This window comes from Pongo pygmaeus, chromosome 9 (genome assembly GCF_028885625.2).
Source record: "Pongo pygmaeus isolate AG05252 chromosome 9, NHGRI_mPonPyg2-v2.0_pri, whole genome shotgun sequence".
NCBI lineage: Eukaryota > Metazoa > Chordata > Mammalia > Primates > Hominidae > Pongo > Pongo pygmaeus.
The window spans coordinates 39,804,406-39,821,854 of NC_072382.2; the positions used below are offsets into that span (position 1 = coordinate 39,804,406).

The 17,449-nt window shown below is 39.8% G+C and overlaps 1 long non-coding RNA gene across 3 annotated transcripts in view; it reads right to left on the reverse strand.

The window, feature by feature from the left end:
- Positions 1-17,449, reverse strand: part of LOC129008058 (uncharacterized) — a 192,906-nt gene that overhangs the window by 92,936 nt on the left and 82,521 nt on the right. The gene's annotated exons all lie outside the window — the stretch shown is intronic.

The window sequence follows — 17,449 nt, forward strand, 5'->3', positions numbered from 1 at the left end:
TGGTGATTCAAGAAGCTGACCACATCCAGTGCAGACTGGTAAGACAGTAATAATAGGGGTCTGCCTTGCTTTGGAAGATTTTATACTTTGTATTAGTGTTCTTTTCCCTATCACATATTGAGTATTTACATTCTAAAACTTCCATTCTGTGAATTATTCAATAAATAGTGTTGTTCTATGTTTACTGGATGACTTTGAAAAAATAAAGCAGGATTCCCTACCATACCCTTTACTATATCAAAATTAAGTCTGTATGGATCAAAGATGTGAGTGTAAAAAACATTAGTCTCCAAAGGCACTGACGAAATAAACAAACCAACCCCCCAAAAACAAAAAATAAATAAATAAACAAAAAAGATACCATAGACTTCTATTTCAGCAACAATGAAAGACTAGGTTTTTGGAGACTTCCTCATGGTTCAGAACATCTACAAATTTGAATTAAATTAAAAAAAATTTAATGCATGAATGAGCTTTCAGGAGATTAAAGGGAATTCCCAAAGCCCTTGAGGCCAGAATCAATAATAAGGAGAAATAATCTAGTACTAAAATTCCTTACTCCTGGTAGCAAAAAGCCTTGGTTTTATTGGGGCAGACATGAGATGTGAGGGAATAAAGCAGAATGAGAAGGTAAAGCAGAGATTCTAGAATAAAGTTTCCCACAACGCAAAGGCTGACATCCTCATTAGATGATTAATGAACTTGCAATGAGAAGAAAGTCATGGCTGCTCTCAGACTTGAGACAGTTGGAGCTCGAAAGGAGGGAGTATGGGAGGAAGGATCTCTCCTCTCACCAAATCCCTAAGCACAGGCTCCCATTTACACGAGTTGGGAGGATAAAATTAACATGACTTGTACAACCTGCCCTTTCCACCTCCCAAAAAAGCCTCTAGTCAAGATTTAGATGGAAATGATAAAATGTAGTTATTGGACTAAATAAAATTATATTTAAAGAATGACTAACCATATGAGGGAAAATGAAATTGTATTTTCCTACCTTACACTATATGCAAAATATCAGTTCTTGATGGTTTGATGACCTCCGAGAGAGACAAAGTTTTCAAAACTTTAGTAAAAAATAAAGAAGTATATATTTTTAACCTTGATCTAGAAGAGAATTTCTTAAACAAGGTATAAAATGTGCAAACCAAAAAGGGAAAGGTTGATAGATTTGATAATTAAAATTAAGAGCTGTTCATAAAAAGCAAAATATACAATGTGGAAAATGGCAATCTCTACATGGAGACTACGATGAGCTTAGAAGGGAGCCTTCCAACAACTACTATAGAGCCCTTTCTTCAGTTCAATATGGGTCTCTTAACCTGTATTCTTCAGATAGAGACATTCATTTGGTTATAATGCCACTATGCTCAGGCCATCTTATCTAAAATATCATCATTAGAGTTGCTATAAATACAGCATAAATTAAATTTCTGTGCAGCATTATATTGATCTAGTTTGACAATATCCTTTAGGAAATTCTTTTACTTGTTCATTCAATTGCTTATTCATTCATTCATTCATTCATACTAATTAGTAAACATTCATTAGGCATTTACTCTATGCCTACCACTGCACTAACTCCTGAACATCCTCAAAAGAATCAGATCAGATTTTTAAAATTTATTCATTCATTCATTCAACAGCTATCTATTGAGCAACTACAATATACCAGGTACTGTTCTAAACATTGAAATACAGCAGGGAAATAAAGGGGAAATGTTCCTGCCCTTATGGAGTCTACCTTCTAGTGATATCTATCAATATCACTTTAGCATTAACTTCTAAAGCTCTCTACACCCACCCCTTAGCTGCTGACTCAAGAATTCCAATCCCTTGCAAAAACTCCCCCACCATCAATGTATTTCTGGTGGCCGCCAAGGAAGTATCATTCATTCCCATAATTCAGGGCAGGCTGTCAGTTACCACTTGATTATGTCATTTAATTCTATGAGACATTCTATGTGGTCTTTAACTTTAAAATGTATCAGCATAGACAGTAGTTTGTCTGTGAGAGAGTGTTTGCATATGTATTTTAATCCACATCTTAAAGTAGTTAATTACCCTAGTTAATTGCCCTAATTAAAACCGCCTTAGGGTGGTCAATTAATATTCAAAGAATTCTAATCAGGAAAACAGTCTCCAAAAATGACTAGCTTTTGCGAGACCGTATTAGAATACAGTATTCTAGAAAGAGTTCCTACAGAACTACTTTATTCTTTAGCTGTCATGATTTCTGGTCAACACCAAAGGTTTATTCATTAGCATAAAAATGTTAGAAATCATTTTTCATTGGTGAAATAAATAAAAGTGTTCCAGGCACTGCACTGTCTATAAGTATCATACAGACACTCCCCCTTTACTAAAATAGCCCAATTGCTCCAAAAAAGAATCCCTAGATTTAGGATTCTGAAGAGAGGATGGTGTTACCTAGAATCTACTAGAAATTTAAGTTGAATTCTACCTGTAAAAATTGTCCTATTAACCAATAGAGAATTACGGAGAGAGCTGGGATTTTGTCACACTTACAGAATGAGTTAGATGACTGTTTTTGTGCCTACCTATCTGGAACAATTTGAGAATCCGGCCTGAGACTTGCTTTCATGTAGCAAGTAGCACCTGATAGAGAAATTTTGAGGAGGAAACTGAAAGCCTTCTACCTGCAATGATTATAACATCTACCATCTACCAAAAAGAACCCAATCATAATCCTTGAAGGATCTAGTATTTGTGAATGAGCAAACTGGCTTGGGTCCATTTGCCACAAGTAGGCATTGTTATCCCACTTTAAAGAGGAGGAAACTAGTAAGATTTAGAGATGTTAAATCACTTCATCAAGTTTTCAAAATTAGTAAGCGGAGGAACTGAAATTTGAAAAGCAGATCTGTACAATTCCATAACCTTTATTTCAAACCCTTAATCATTATATTATTAATGAAATTCTGCCTCATTATTGGCCATCTGGCCATCTTTTACACTCTAGCCTTTGGAGGCAGAGATTGGCTCTCAATCCATGGGTGAGTTATAAGCACACTCATTGCAAGGTTTACCAACCAAGAATACATATTCATCCTATTAAACCTCCTGTCCACAATACCACTCCCTTGACTTTGGGCACATTTCTCTGGCACATTTTGGGGTGTACAGGTGGTTCTAGTGGACATGAAGGTCTTTTTTAGCTGTATCTGCCTCAGGAAGGCAGATGCAGGGCATCCTGAAATCCTACTACTTCCCTAAGACACTCTTCTCCAGAGGATTCTGAATGGAATCCTGTAGAGAGAAAAACTATAGGAAGGGGCCAAGTTGCTAATCTTATTAAAACAGTTCAATTGTTTGAACTCAGATGCTTGATAGGATATGAAGATGCACTGATCAGTTTACAGGCATGTAATCCAATCTAGATAATGTTCTGCCTAAAAAGGGACTACTTACACCCACTCTGGCAGCAGCCCAGGCGGGGAGCTTTCCGGTTAGAGCAGCAAGATGCTCAAGCCAGTAGACTCTACGACTTCATCGATGCTGGGTAGGGTGGCTGGCTTCTCCCCACATTCTGATATTCCATACATGTGCATAGGAATGCCAGGATGACATTGCCTTTCTGTTAATTCCAGCACTGCACATCTGACTTGTGTTCTACTCAGCCCTTTATTCTTCCTCATCACCCATACAAATGGCCCCAAAGCTCCCCGACTGGTGCCTGGTGTTGAGCAGAAGGATCCACTCACTTTGGGATTAATAATGTCTTAGCCCATTTGACCCTCATAACAAAATATTACAAACTGGGTACCTTATAAGCAACAGAAATTTATTTCACACAGCTCTGGAGGCCGGGCTGTCTAAGATCAAGGCAGATTTGGTGGTGTCTGGTGAGGGCCTGCCTTCTGGCTCATCAACAGTGCCACCTTGCTGTGTTCTCACATGGCGAAAGGGTGACCAGAGTTATTAGCACCTTATAAGGGCACTGATTCCATCATGAGGGCCCTATGTTCATGACCTAACCAGTTCCCCACAGCTCCACCTCCTAATACCATCACCTTGGGGGTTAGGTTTCGACATACTAATTTTGAGGGGACACAAACATTCAGTCTAGAGCAAACAATAATAATAATAATAAAGCAATCATTTACTAAATATTTTCTCAGGGAGCAGCCTATATCCAATGACAGCTGATATGAAGATGCAAAGACCAAGATTCTGTGATTCAATCTGGGACAACTCTGAGGGCCCTTCCCAGCAACAGAGCTCGCCACAGGACAGCAAGGCCTGAGTTAGAACTGCCTTGTAGGTCAGCTTTTCCCTTTGCACAATGCAGCCTTCCTCATTTCCTTATAGCTGTATTTCCCAAGAGCACTTTCTAATGAACCTTCTGCATGCAGCTCTCCATCTCAAAGACTGTTTCCATAGAACTCAATCTAAGATAGGACACATCTTTTCAAAGGACAGATCCATTGTGAACTTTAGCAAGTAGGATCCCTCTGTGTATCACAGGGGCTCAGGGAGCCATGGAGGCTCCAAGAGGTGGGACAGCTATGAGACCGAGGCCCTGACAATTGGAAATGTTCATTAGTGAAACTATGCAGTATAATTTCATAGAAGATTATTCTATCTGGAGGCTAACAGATGGCTCTGAAGCCAAATTCGGGATTCTAATTCAACAGAGAGATTCTGCTGATGTCACCAGCACTTGAGCTGTGTGTTCCAGTGTGGGCTTTTTAAGGGTTTTGGTTGTCTTTTTTATTTTTTCTTTCCACAAACAGCCATAGAGACTTGAGAGTTAATTCAGCCTTGTAGTCACTCCAAGGCCATCTGTTGTTCAAATTAAAATACATATTTTTAACTTTAACCTTTCAATCTCTAAAGTTTTAAACCTTTGCAATAGAAACAGTCATTTTGCAACAGCTTTTCGGCTTCCTGATTCAGTGACATCAATGAAAGGGGAATGTCAGTTCTGGGAACGTCAGTAAGGAACGTTGGCAGGGCTGACATCGGTAGAGGGACATGGAGAATCTACCAGGTTATTTTCTGTTCTTGCATGACATGGTAACTAACATACTGTGCTCTCGTTTGTTGAAGTCCATCAAAACTCTGATTAGATTTAATAAAGGATAATTTGAGAATTCACATTGCTTCCGAGGCATAAATAAATAAAAAAGGAGCTAGAAAAAAACGCTGCAGAATTTAGGCTCCTTTGTTAGTTCTATTAATCTGTTGGCATACTCTAATGAAGAAGCCAGAATAAAATATAAGCAAAATGCTAATTTCTTTTGAATGATTTTTTTTCTTATTTTAAAAGTCATGTACATTCATTGTAAAAAATAAGGAAAATGTGGAAAACTAAAAAGATACTTCTCCTGCTGTCTAGAGATTAATGCCTTTAACATCTTGGTGTATTACATTCCTATTTACTTATTTATTTTTATTATTTTAGAGGCAGAGTGTTGCTGTGTTGCCCAGGCAAGACTCAAACTCCTGGGCTCAAGCAATCCTCCCACCTCAGCCTCTCAAGAAGCTTGGACTACAGCCGTATACCACTCTGTCTGGCTGTGTTCCTGTTTTTAAAGGTGAATTTAAATATCTATTTTATGCAGAGATCGGGTCATTATAATCCATGATGTGTTGTCCTTGATATTTGAATATGCTATTGCTAATCCCTGATTAAAAGGAGCATATGTTTTGAATCTGTTTGATCTTATTTCTTCTTACTAAAATTATGATTTTTTGTGCCATCCACTTTATCTGTGACAAATGAATACATTTGCTAAAACTATTTTAAACTACACAAATTAAAATGGTATATTACCCTTCTCAGTTCAAATTAATTCAACAACCCTTTTTAAATGACAGTTACTATGTATTCTGCACTGTGCTAGAGAAAGTATAAGGATGGAGTTGGAACAGGGAGATACAACTGTGAAGACCACATAGTCCCAGACTCTAGGAGCTCATATTTCCTTATTCATGCAACAAATATTTATTGAACACCTACTTTGTGCTGGCAATATGGTCGTGAACAATAAGGACACAGTCCCTACCTTCATGGGGCTTACCTTCTGTTAAAGTAGATAGACAAAAATAAATGAGATTATTTCATATAGTTTGTATTAATCATTTTTTTTTATTTTGTATATCTTATGACATTTTGACACCTGAAAAATCTTGTTGTCTGGAAAGAGACTTTTCCTGCAACACTAGCCAATTCTTAGAGATAGTTAAAAGCTCAGGATTGAGCTCTTATGAAAGGCATACCTTTCATATGCCAACCAACCAATCCAGAGTCTATATCCCCAACTACCCCCTTTATCTAACTCTCACACAGCAAGCTAATATTTTCCCTGCCCTAAATTATCCTGGAACCACGTATGAGGCAATTAGAGACCACCTTTATAGCCCAAAGCCCACTGAAATTATCAAAACTAGTCAATCCTAAAGTATTTATTCTGCCCTGTCTTGACTTTCCCATGGAATCTCTGATAAAGAATGTGGCCTAGACTCTCCCCTTTCCAGCTTCTGCCTCCTACCAAAACCTGGTGCTTTTTCTGTGGCCCTGCGTGGTGTGGTATATCCCCTTCTCTTGGGAAATGTAAAGTAATAAGTCTTCTTCCAATGGCATTGACCTCTCCATGTTGTCACCTCCATTAACTAAAATCACTGAGACATAGTGGTAAATATAGTTGGCCCTCCACATCCATGGGTTCTGCATTCATGGATTCAACTGCCTGCGGGTCAAAAATATTCGGGAAAAAAAAGTTCCACAAAGTTCCAAAAAGCAAAACTTGAATTTGCCACATGCCAAGTGCTATGTTGAATTCAAGCAAATGAAGTGATGTGTAGGCATTGTATTAGGTATTATAAGTAATCTAGAGATGATGTCAAGTATACAGGAGGATGTGTGTATGTTATATGCAAATACTATGCTATTTTACATAAAGGACTTGAGCATCCTGGGATTTTAGTATCCTCCAGGGGTCCTGGGACAAATCTCTTACAGATACCAAGGGAAGACTGTACAATGAAGGCAAAAAAAAAAAAAAAAAAAAAAGTATGTTCTAGAGAAAAGTTGAGGGCTGCTACTTCATAGTAGTGATGAGAAAATGCTTCTCTAAGGAGGTGGTATTTTGGCTGAGACCTGTATGGTGGAAGGAGCCAGCCAAGCAAAGGATATTCTAAGTAGAAGTAACAGCAAGTGCAAATATCCTGAGGCAAGGCTAGCTTTGCTGGTTCAGTGAACAAGAAGGCCAAGTTGGCTGAAGCAGAGAGGGACGGAAAGAGATGGGAGAGGCAGGTGGGGCAAAGTTCATGGAGGGCCTAGGAATAGAACAGACCAGACACACATGCAAATAAGCATGATGATGCATTATGAACAGTACATGATTTTTGAACTTCTTTCAAAGTCTTTGGGGATACAATACTGGTGCATCTACAAGTTTAAATCTCTGATGCAATTCCAGGAACTGTGTCACAGCAAAATTGGTGACACTTTCAGGTGGATGTATTTGATAGCATTCACTAATCTGTACTCTGGCCTTTCTCCTACATTTCCTGTAAAGTGCGTTTTTGTAAATTGAAAGAGGACTGTTTTCATCCAGCAGTGTTGAGTGAAGTAATAAATGTTACACTGTGCATAATAAGGTCAAAAACCTAGTGCAAGGTGCGTATCCCTTTGTGGTTTGTGGGTGGGGATTGAGGGTGGTAATAAGTGGGGGGCAGGAAGAGGGTGGTTCTCCTTAATTAAGTTCTTTGTTGAAGCCCAGCTTACCAACTGTTGGGTTCAGAGCCTGCACATGACTCACGATTCACAAGCTGGGCCTGAATCCTCATTAGAATGAAATCTAGGTGGCTTAGACCTGACAGCTTTTAAAGTCAGATGCAAAAAGATGCATTCGCCTTTTCAGTTTGGTGTGACATAATTTTGTTTTCATTTACCTGCCAAGTTGATAAGAATATTTAGTTTCTAGGTTCATAAAACAGACTCCAGGTATCATAGAGAAGGAATTTTTTTTAAATTCCCCTTTTCCCATAATGCAAAATATTTTCTTTTGAGTAAAGCTTGGGCTGCAGATTTACTCAAATGAAAGGGAGTGGGTGGAGAATAGTTTATTAACAACAATAACACAAGCCAAGCTTTAAGCTTAGGGCTGTACAACTTTATACGTTCATTGTTATTACAACCCTGTTCTGTAGCTACTATTATTTTCCCCACTTAATAGATGAGGAACCTGGGCTCGGAGAGTTTAAATGACTAGGCCAAGGCCAGACAGGAAGTGTGGACCCAGATGCTTGGTGGACCTTGCATTCAACCCAGGTCTGTTTGGCTTCAGCCTGCATTTCCCACTGTTCAACACCATCTCCCCGTGTGCCATCTCACCATCTGCAGAACAGGAGCCCGCCTACCCCACCTTTCATGGTTGTTGTCAAGATCATAGGAGACAAATGGTGGCTTCCAGAAGACTCTACAGATGGCCATTTTAAAACAAGAAAATAAAAGGAAGCCACATATTGGGTTGTACCCTAACTCGTTCACAGGCCTCACCTCAGTGGTAAAGCAAATGGCTTTCTTAGTGCTGAATAGGAAAGAACGTGCATCCTGTGAACATGAACTGTGCAGCAACTCCTGGTGAGTTCTCTTTTTATGGAACTGGGTTTTAAATACACATTTCAAGGTAAAGGAGTTTCCCATTTAGTAGAGAAAGTAGCACCTTTAAAATGTTTGTGCCAAGGCCTAGACCAGTAATATCATATATCTTCTCTATAACACATTCTCTCTATAATATTATCTCTTGATAATATATTCTATACATAATTCCCCCAATACACTTCCCCAAGACAACAGTAATCATAACAATTCATTAAATGTTGATTTTATGTATATTTTTGTTTATCCCACACCATATTTCAAAAAGGAGATGAGGCACCTTAAAATATGAAAACAATTTAGCATTATACAAACGATTATAAACAAGTTTTGAATGAATGCAAAGAAAATAGACAAATGGAAACACAAAGAGGATATGTTACTTGATATCTGTGCTTTAAAGCCCTTTCTCCCTTCTAGAATTCATATGCATTACCCTATTTGATCCTTGACACAACCCTAGGAAGTGGGAAGAAGACTGGGTGTGGCATTATTAATCCACTTTTACAGATGAGGAGACTGAGATTCTAAGAACTTCAATGATCTTCTCAAGGTGACAGAACTAGAAAACAAAAAACAAAAGACAAAAAAGCAAAAACAAAACAAACAAACAAACAAAAAAAAACAGGGTAATACCAGATACAAGTTTTCCTAAGGGCTAGTCCAGAGTTCAATGAATTCTGATGCCCAAGTCTCCAGGGTGGGAGAGATCCCAGAGAAAGTAGGAATGAATGCAAGTGAACCATGTCTTGGCACACCTGATTCTTCTATGGTCTGTCTTCCTGCCTTCAAGTGTCATTCAAAGCCCTCTTGGTGCTTGCTGGCTGTCCAACGGTCCTTGCCAGAGCTGCTGCCCTCCTCCACTCCTCACCCAACCCCCACCAAGAGTTTCACTTGGAACTAACATAAAACACTCTTAAATAGTTTGGCTGTGTCCCCACCCAAATCTCATCTTGAATTGTAATCCAAATTGTAATCCCCATCTGTTGAGGGAGGGAGGTGATTGGATCATGGGGGTGGTTTCCCCCATGCTGTTGTCATGATAGTGACTGAGTTCTCATGAGATCTGATGGTTTTATAAGTGTTTGAAAGTGTCTCCTTTGTTCTTTTCTCTCCTGCCACCTTGAGAAGAAGGTGCTTGCTTCCCCTTCCACCATAATTGTGTTTCCTGAGGCCTCCCCAGCCATGCAGAACCGTTAGTCAATTAAACCTCTTTCCTTATAAACTGTCCAGTATTGGGTAGTATCTTTATAGCAGTATGAAAACAGACTAATACATACTCCTATGTCACGAAAGGCACCCAATTCAGTGTGCAGGTCCCTTGGTGTCAATTCTTGGCTAGGTGAGCACTAGCTGACATGTACACTCAAGATTAGACATGTAGGCTGGGCTCGGTGGCTCACACCTGTAATCTCAGCATTTTGGGAGGCTGAGGTGGGAGGATCACTTGGGGCTAGGAGTTCAAGACAAGCCTGGGCAACATAGTGAGACCCCCCATCGCTACAAAAAATTTAAAAATTAGCCAGGAAGCATGGTAGCCCATGGCTGTAGTTCCAGCTACTCGGGAGGCTGAGGTGGGAGGATCAATTGAACCCAGGTGTTTGAGGCTGCAGTGAGCTCTGATTGCACCAATGCACTCTTGCTTGCTTGGGCAATGAAGCAAGACCCTGTCTTAAAAAAAAAAAAAAAAAAAAAAGATTAGATGTGATTAAGGCAAATTTTAAGCCAAAGGTGATGTTTATAGAGAAAGTTTTGGTCTCAATAAAACAAAGATTTTTCTAGCAACAAGGCTGTCCCAAACCAGAGTGGGCTACTCAGGTGAGGGTAGGCATGAGTGGTCTTGAGCTCTCATCCCTGCAGTGGCTCTAGCAGAGGCTTTATGCCTGCCTGTTAGGGACTAACAGTGCAGGGAGCACATGGGGAATCTGTGTTGATGTGCTACTATAGCGCCACCTCACTCTGCTCAGGCAACCATTTCACAAGAGCCTTTTGGCATGAATGCCAATCAAGTGTCACTACACAAGGGAAAATTCTCCTGGCCTGCTGGGTGTAAGGTCAGAAGGACTTTCATGTTCTTTAGTTATACCATAGAAGAAGCCACCATGCCCATATAACCTTACCTCCTGGGACAAACAGGCTCTGATTATAGGTTCTTTCCAAACCTTTCTCTTTAGATTGCTGTTTAAAGGTTTTCCCCAAAAATCACTGAATTGTATCTCTATATTTTAAAGCTTATGGGCATTTTTCAGTGAATTTGAATACTGGGAAACTTTTTACCATTAAAGCAGCCTTATATTTTAATCTACTCTGGTCCCATAGTGGTTGTCTCCACCAAGAACAGCAGTTGAGGCTGGAATAGGAAGGAGAGGAAAATAAAAGAGCAATTTTTCAGCCTGTGTGCCTCCTCCCAAAGGGACTCCTTTCAGCATTTTCAGTGTAATATATGTTGACAGTACTGTTATTAAAATGATCATTAAAAAGATGTTGGGAAAGAAAAGTAAATGCAGGAGCATAGAACATATAGATAAGATTACCAAAGGCTTGGACACAGGGACACAAATGTTCTGTGTTCTTCATCACCCCCAGCCAAGGTGCAGGCATCCCCTGACTCCCCACTGCATTCACCTCACCTACAGGTTAGAACAGAGTGTTACTTGTGCCAATGAACACACATGTCAAACATCTCCTTTATGCTAAACATGCGCTGGACACTATCTTTAAGGAGCTTATTGTCTTATTGAAGATGAAAACTATGAATGTATTTAAGCTGCACACTGCTCATAAAATAATTAAAAGCAGTTTACAGAGAAAACAGGGCAACAACATAAAATTGGCTAATATAAAAATGGAAACCATAGATGAATAGATAAACAAAACGTGGAATATATATAAATCAAATATTATTCAGACTTAAAAGGAAGGAGGCTCTTACACATGCCACAACACTGATGAATTGAGGACATTATGCTGAGTAAAATAAGCTAGATGCAAAAGGACAAATGGTGTACAATTCCTCTTATATGAGGTATTTGGAGTAGTCAAATTCACAGAGACAGAAAATAGAATGGTGGTTGCCATGGGCTGGGGAGAGGGGAGTATGAGGAGTTATTGTTTAATGGTATGGAGTTTTCTCTTGGAAAGATGAAAAAGTTCTGCTGGTAGATAGTGGTGATGGTTGCACAACAATGCGAATGTACTTAATGTCAGTAAACTGTATACTTAAAAATGGTTAAAAGGTCAATTTTATGTCATATATGTTTTACAACAATAAAAAACACATTGGACTCCAAAGGTTTAGTACAAAAAAATGAAAAATATCTCATTAATACTTTTTTTCTGCATTGATTGCAAGTTGATACGATAACATTTTGAATATGGTGGGTTAAATTAAAAATATTGTTCTTAAAAATTTTTTTAATGCAACCTATAGAGGAAGAATAATAAAATCAAATTACTTCAAGGGGGCCAGCGTGTGCATACACATATGAAGTGACAAGTGGTGTTTACGACAGGAGGTGAGTATGTTTGAGGCAACCAAGACTCTATGCCCAACCTCAATGCATTCAGGTTAATTTATTTTATTTATTTATTTTTTTATTTTTTTGAGACGGAGTCTCACTCTGTCGCCCAGGCTGGAGTGCAGTGGTGCAATCTTGGCTCACAGCAACCTCCGGCTCCTGGGTTCAAGCAATTCTCCTGCCTCAGCCTCCCGAGTAGCTGGGACTACAGGCGCATGTCTCCATGCCTGGCTAATTTTTTGTAGTTTTAGTAGAGACGGGGGTTCACCATGTTGGCCAGGATGGTCTCGATCTCCTGACCTCGTGATCCACCCACCTCGGCCTCCCAAAGTGCTGGGATTACAGGCATGAGCCACTGTGCCTGGCCCAGGTTAAATTTTTAAGAAACCCCATGTACTGGTCTGTTCTCATGCTGCTAATAAAGACATAACCAAAACTGGGTAACTTATAAAGGAAAGAGGTTTAATGGACTCACAGTTCCACATGGCTGGGGAGGCCTGACAATCATGGTGGAAGACAAAGTCGGAGAGCAAAGGGACATCTTACATGGAAGCAGGCAAAAGAGCTTGTGCAGGGGAATGCCGCTCTATAAAACTGTCAGATCTCCTGAGACTTATTTACTACCATGAGTACAGTATGGGAGAAAGTGCCCCCATGATTCAATTATCTCCCCCCCTGGCTCCATGCTTGACACGTGAGGATTATTACAACTCAAGGTGAGATTTTGGTGGGGACACAGCCAAACCATATCAACACACTTAAACAAACAATCATGTCCTCAGTCTCAATGACCTGGAGGCAACAGTTACCGGCATCTGACATAGTATGTTACACATTTGCTAAGAGTGTGCAAATTTGGCTTGAGTTCTCTAGCAGCCAATGTGAAAAGAGAAATTTAGCCAGTTGCACAGTTCATAAGGTAGTGAAATAAAAACCAAGCAGTTATTCAGAAGCACATATGGTATTGATATTGAGATAGAAAAGAAATATCTCCTGAGGGTCTTGTAGAAAGAACACTGCAATGTAGTGAACAACATCCTTAGAGGTTGGGACAAAATCCCATGGAATTTTTCTCACCCCATCCTTCATTTGAGACCCATTATTTCATAAAACAGTGTCACAAAAAACAGTTCTGCCAGAGGCCAGCTGTCCAATGGAAGACAAAGTAGTGCTGGACGAATGGTAGAGCTGATGAGGAAGGTGAGTGCTATTGTCATTCAAAGGAGAGCAGACTTCATAAGGAGTCGTGTGCGAAGAAAGGCAGTGGGCTGAAGCTTTAAGAAAGGGAGGGTTTAGATTCTTGCCTGATCCATGGTGGGTACACTGGAAGTATTTGTTGCACGAATGACTGTATAGATGTCCTAGTCCATTCAGGATGCTGTAACAAAACACCTTAGACTGGGCAGTTTATAAACAACAGAAATTTATTTCTCACAGTTCTGGAGCCTGGGAAGTCCAAGATCATGGTGCAGCAGATTCAATGTCTGCTTCATGAACTATGCCTTCTACCTGTGTCCTCATGTGGCAGAAGGAACAAGGGAGTCCATTGAAGGCTGTTTTATAAGAGTGCTAATCTCATCCATGAGGGTGGAACCTACATGATTTATTTATTCACTTCCCAAAGGCTCCACCTCTTTTTTTTTTTTTTTTTCCTGAGATGGAGTCTCGCTCTTGTTGCCCAGGCTGGAGTGCAGTGGCACGATCTCGGCTCACTGCAACCTCCACCTTCTAGCTTCAAGCAATTCTCCTGCCTCAGCCTCCCGAGAAGCTGGGATTACAGGCGCCCCCCACCATGTCCAGCTAATTTTTGTATTTTCAGTAGAGATGGGGTTTCACCGTGTTGGTCAAGCTGGTCTCGAACTCCTGACCTCGTGATCCACCCGCCTCGGCCTCCCAAAGTGCTGTGATTACAGGCTTGAGCCACTGTCCCTGGCCAAGGCTCCACCTCTTAATACTATCACATTGGTTTTCCAGTTCCAACATATGAATTTGGAGAAGGCACCAACATTCAGACCTTAGCAGTAGAGAAAAAAAAAAAACACACACACACACAGGTATTTCAAAACCAAAAGGATAGAAGAGTATTCTGGAGGACAATCTGGCTGAAGGATATCAGTCAGGATGTTAATAGCAAGTGACAAAAATCTAACTTGACCTTGATTTTTTAAAAAACGGAAATGTATACCATCCAGGACATAGGCATAGGCAAAGATTTCATGACTAAAACACCAAAAGCAATGGCAACAAAAGCCAAAATTGACAAATGAGATCTAATTAAACTAAAGAGCTTCTGCACAACAAAAGAAACTATCATCAGAGTGAACAGGCAACCTACAGAATGGGAGAACATTTTTGCAATCTATCCATATGATGAAGGACTAATATCCAGAATATACAAGGAGCATAAACAAATTTACAAGAAAAAAATAAACAACCCCATCAAAAAGTCGGTGAAGGATATGAACAGACACTTCTCAAAAGAAGACATTTATGTGGCCAACAAACATATGAAAAAAAGCTCATCATCACTGGTCATTAGAGAAATGCAAATCAAAACCACAATGAGATACCATCTCACACCAGTTAGAATGGTGATCATTAAAAATTTAGGAAACAACAGATGCTGGAGAGGAAGTACAGAAATAGGAATGCTTTTACACTGTTGGTGGGAGTGTAAATTAGTTCAACCATTGTGGAAGACAGTGTGGCGATTCCTCAAGGATCTAGAACCAGAAATACCATTTGACCCAGCAATCTCATTACTGGGTACATACCCAAAGGATTATAAATCATTCTACTATAAAGACACATGCACACGTATGTTTATTACAGCACTATTCACAATAGCAAAGACTTGGAACAAATCCAAATGCCCATCAATGATAGACTGGATAAAGAAAATGTGGCACATATACACCATGGAATACTATGCAGCCATAAAAAAGGATGAGTTCATGTCCTTTGTAGGGACATGGATGAAGCTGGAAACCATCATTCTCAGCAAACTAACACAGGAACAGAAAACCAGACACCACATGTTCTCACTCATAAGTGGGAGTTGGACAATGAGAACACATGGGCACAGGAAGGGGAACATCACACACTAGGGCCTATGAGGGGGATGGGGGGCCAGGGGAGGGATAACATTAGGAGAAATACCTAATATAGATGATGGGTTGATGGGTGCAGCAAACCTCCATGGCACGTGTACAGCTATGTAAGAAACCTGCACATGTATCCCAGAACTTAAGTATAATCATAATAAAAAAAGAATGTGAAAAACCAAAAAAAAAAAAAAAAAAAGGAAATGTATTGGAAGCATATTGGAGTATCTCACATCATTAAAAGAAGAAGTTGAAGATCAAACACGTTGAAGGCAGGGTAAACGTGGGCCTACATGGTGGACATGGAGAAGTGCCGCTCAGATGCCCTTTCACAGAACAATATGTTTTCCCAGATGCTGGCCATGTGGTCAGTAGACAGCCTTCGTCTATCATCTAATTCAGGGTTTGCCTCAGCTGCTGAGAGTTGCCTTGTCCAAGAGCTTGCCCTTCCCTGGGTAGCCCATATCCAGTGACTAATCACTGTGGAAGTATAAAGGCCAGAACATCTCAGCCCATGCAGCACAATTTCAATGGGCCATTTATGCTCAATGGACTTATTATGCTCAATAATTCTCTGTGGAGTTGTCAGACTTGCATTGAGTTCAGTTTCTTCCTCTTCCCAATCTTGCTTTCTCTTCCTCCTTCCCATAAGTGTTGGTCCCTAATAAATATCCTACACCCAAAATTCTATCACAGGGACTGTTTCAGTAAAACCCAACCTTCGACAGCCTTGGAAATGAACTCAAATACCAGTAGGATGCTCTCTCTGTCTCCCATCTCTCCATCTTTCTGGATCTTTGCTTCTGACTCTTCCACTCTAGATTGCTTCTCCAAACACTGGGAAATCTGATCATGAAGAGTTTCTCTTAATGTTAGCCACCAGGGGAAAAACGTTAGCCACAGAAATGATCAGATTGTTATTGCTTGGTTTCTGATAAAAACTGTTTAAAATCCCAGGAAAGGATAACAAATAGCCCAGCTGGGGTCAGGTACCTACCCACAAACAAATTCAGGCCTGGATGTCAAGACATTACAACTGGCCAGGCCTGGGTTAAAACCTATTTCTCAGGAATGGGATCATATACCAACAAATATGGCAGCCCCATAGACCCATGGGGTTTTGGAAAGGATTGCTGGTCAAAAAAAAAAAAAAAACAGCAGCAGCAGCAACAACAACAACAACAACAACAAACCACATTATATTCTCTGTACTTTGGGGAGTACTAGCAGGTTCCTTTGAAAGATTAATTTAGGATTTGTATGTTAGGTGTAAGAGTTAAAATATTTTTAGTTAATTGGCTTTCAAATACTTAGAGCAACAGGACTCTTTTTCAGACAAAACTTACTCAAAGCACCTATATAATAAGCAGATAATAATGGAGCTGCTGATTGGATAGGAAGTAGGAGCCCCAGAATCCAATTTCTTGTCTTTCCCTAATTCCATTTCCCAGCAACCAATGAGCCACCTCATTCACTCATTCAACAAATATTCATTGAATACTTCTTCTGCCTCCACATTGTGCTAAGTGACAGAAAGATATTCATTGAGTAAAAACCAACATAATCTCTCTTTCTGGAGCATACTATGTATGATCGTAGGACACAGTTTGAAACCCACTATTCTGGGTAATATTGGGGGATTGGAGAGAAGGACAATGAAGGATTAAGACAGAAAAATGCTGTTTTAGAAATACTGACCTGGTGGTTTTAGATGTTGTCAACCCAATTTGGGGAATACTAGTCATGTTGATTAACTGGAAAACTATAGAAATAGCCAAGACATGAAATGTGTGGTCCAAACTAGAGAAAAGGCAGAGGAAATGAAGAGTGAATACAAGAAATATAAGGTAAGAAAAACTGATGAGTCTTGGTGACAACCTCTTAATGGATCTGGCTAGTATCTATTAATGCATGATATTAAAACAATCTCACATACATTTAGAGGCACTAAGTCTCCCCTCCCACTTTTCCCACTCAATCAAATTTGCAATATATTCCAATCCACATCACTGCACTTACATATTAATCATTCATGCATTCTTGACAGCCTATTTCAGTCCTATTCTTCCAGCACCCTGACCACTCACACATGTTTCTTATGGTTCCAAGTACAACAGTCTCTCCTGGCTGATGGCAGCCCATCACATTCCTCATGTCCTCTTTGTATATAACTGTAATCAATATTAAATTCCTAA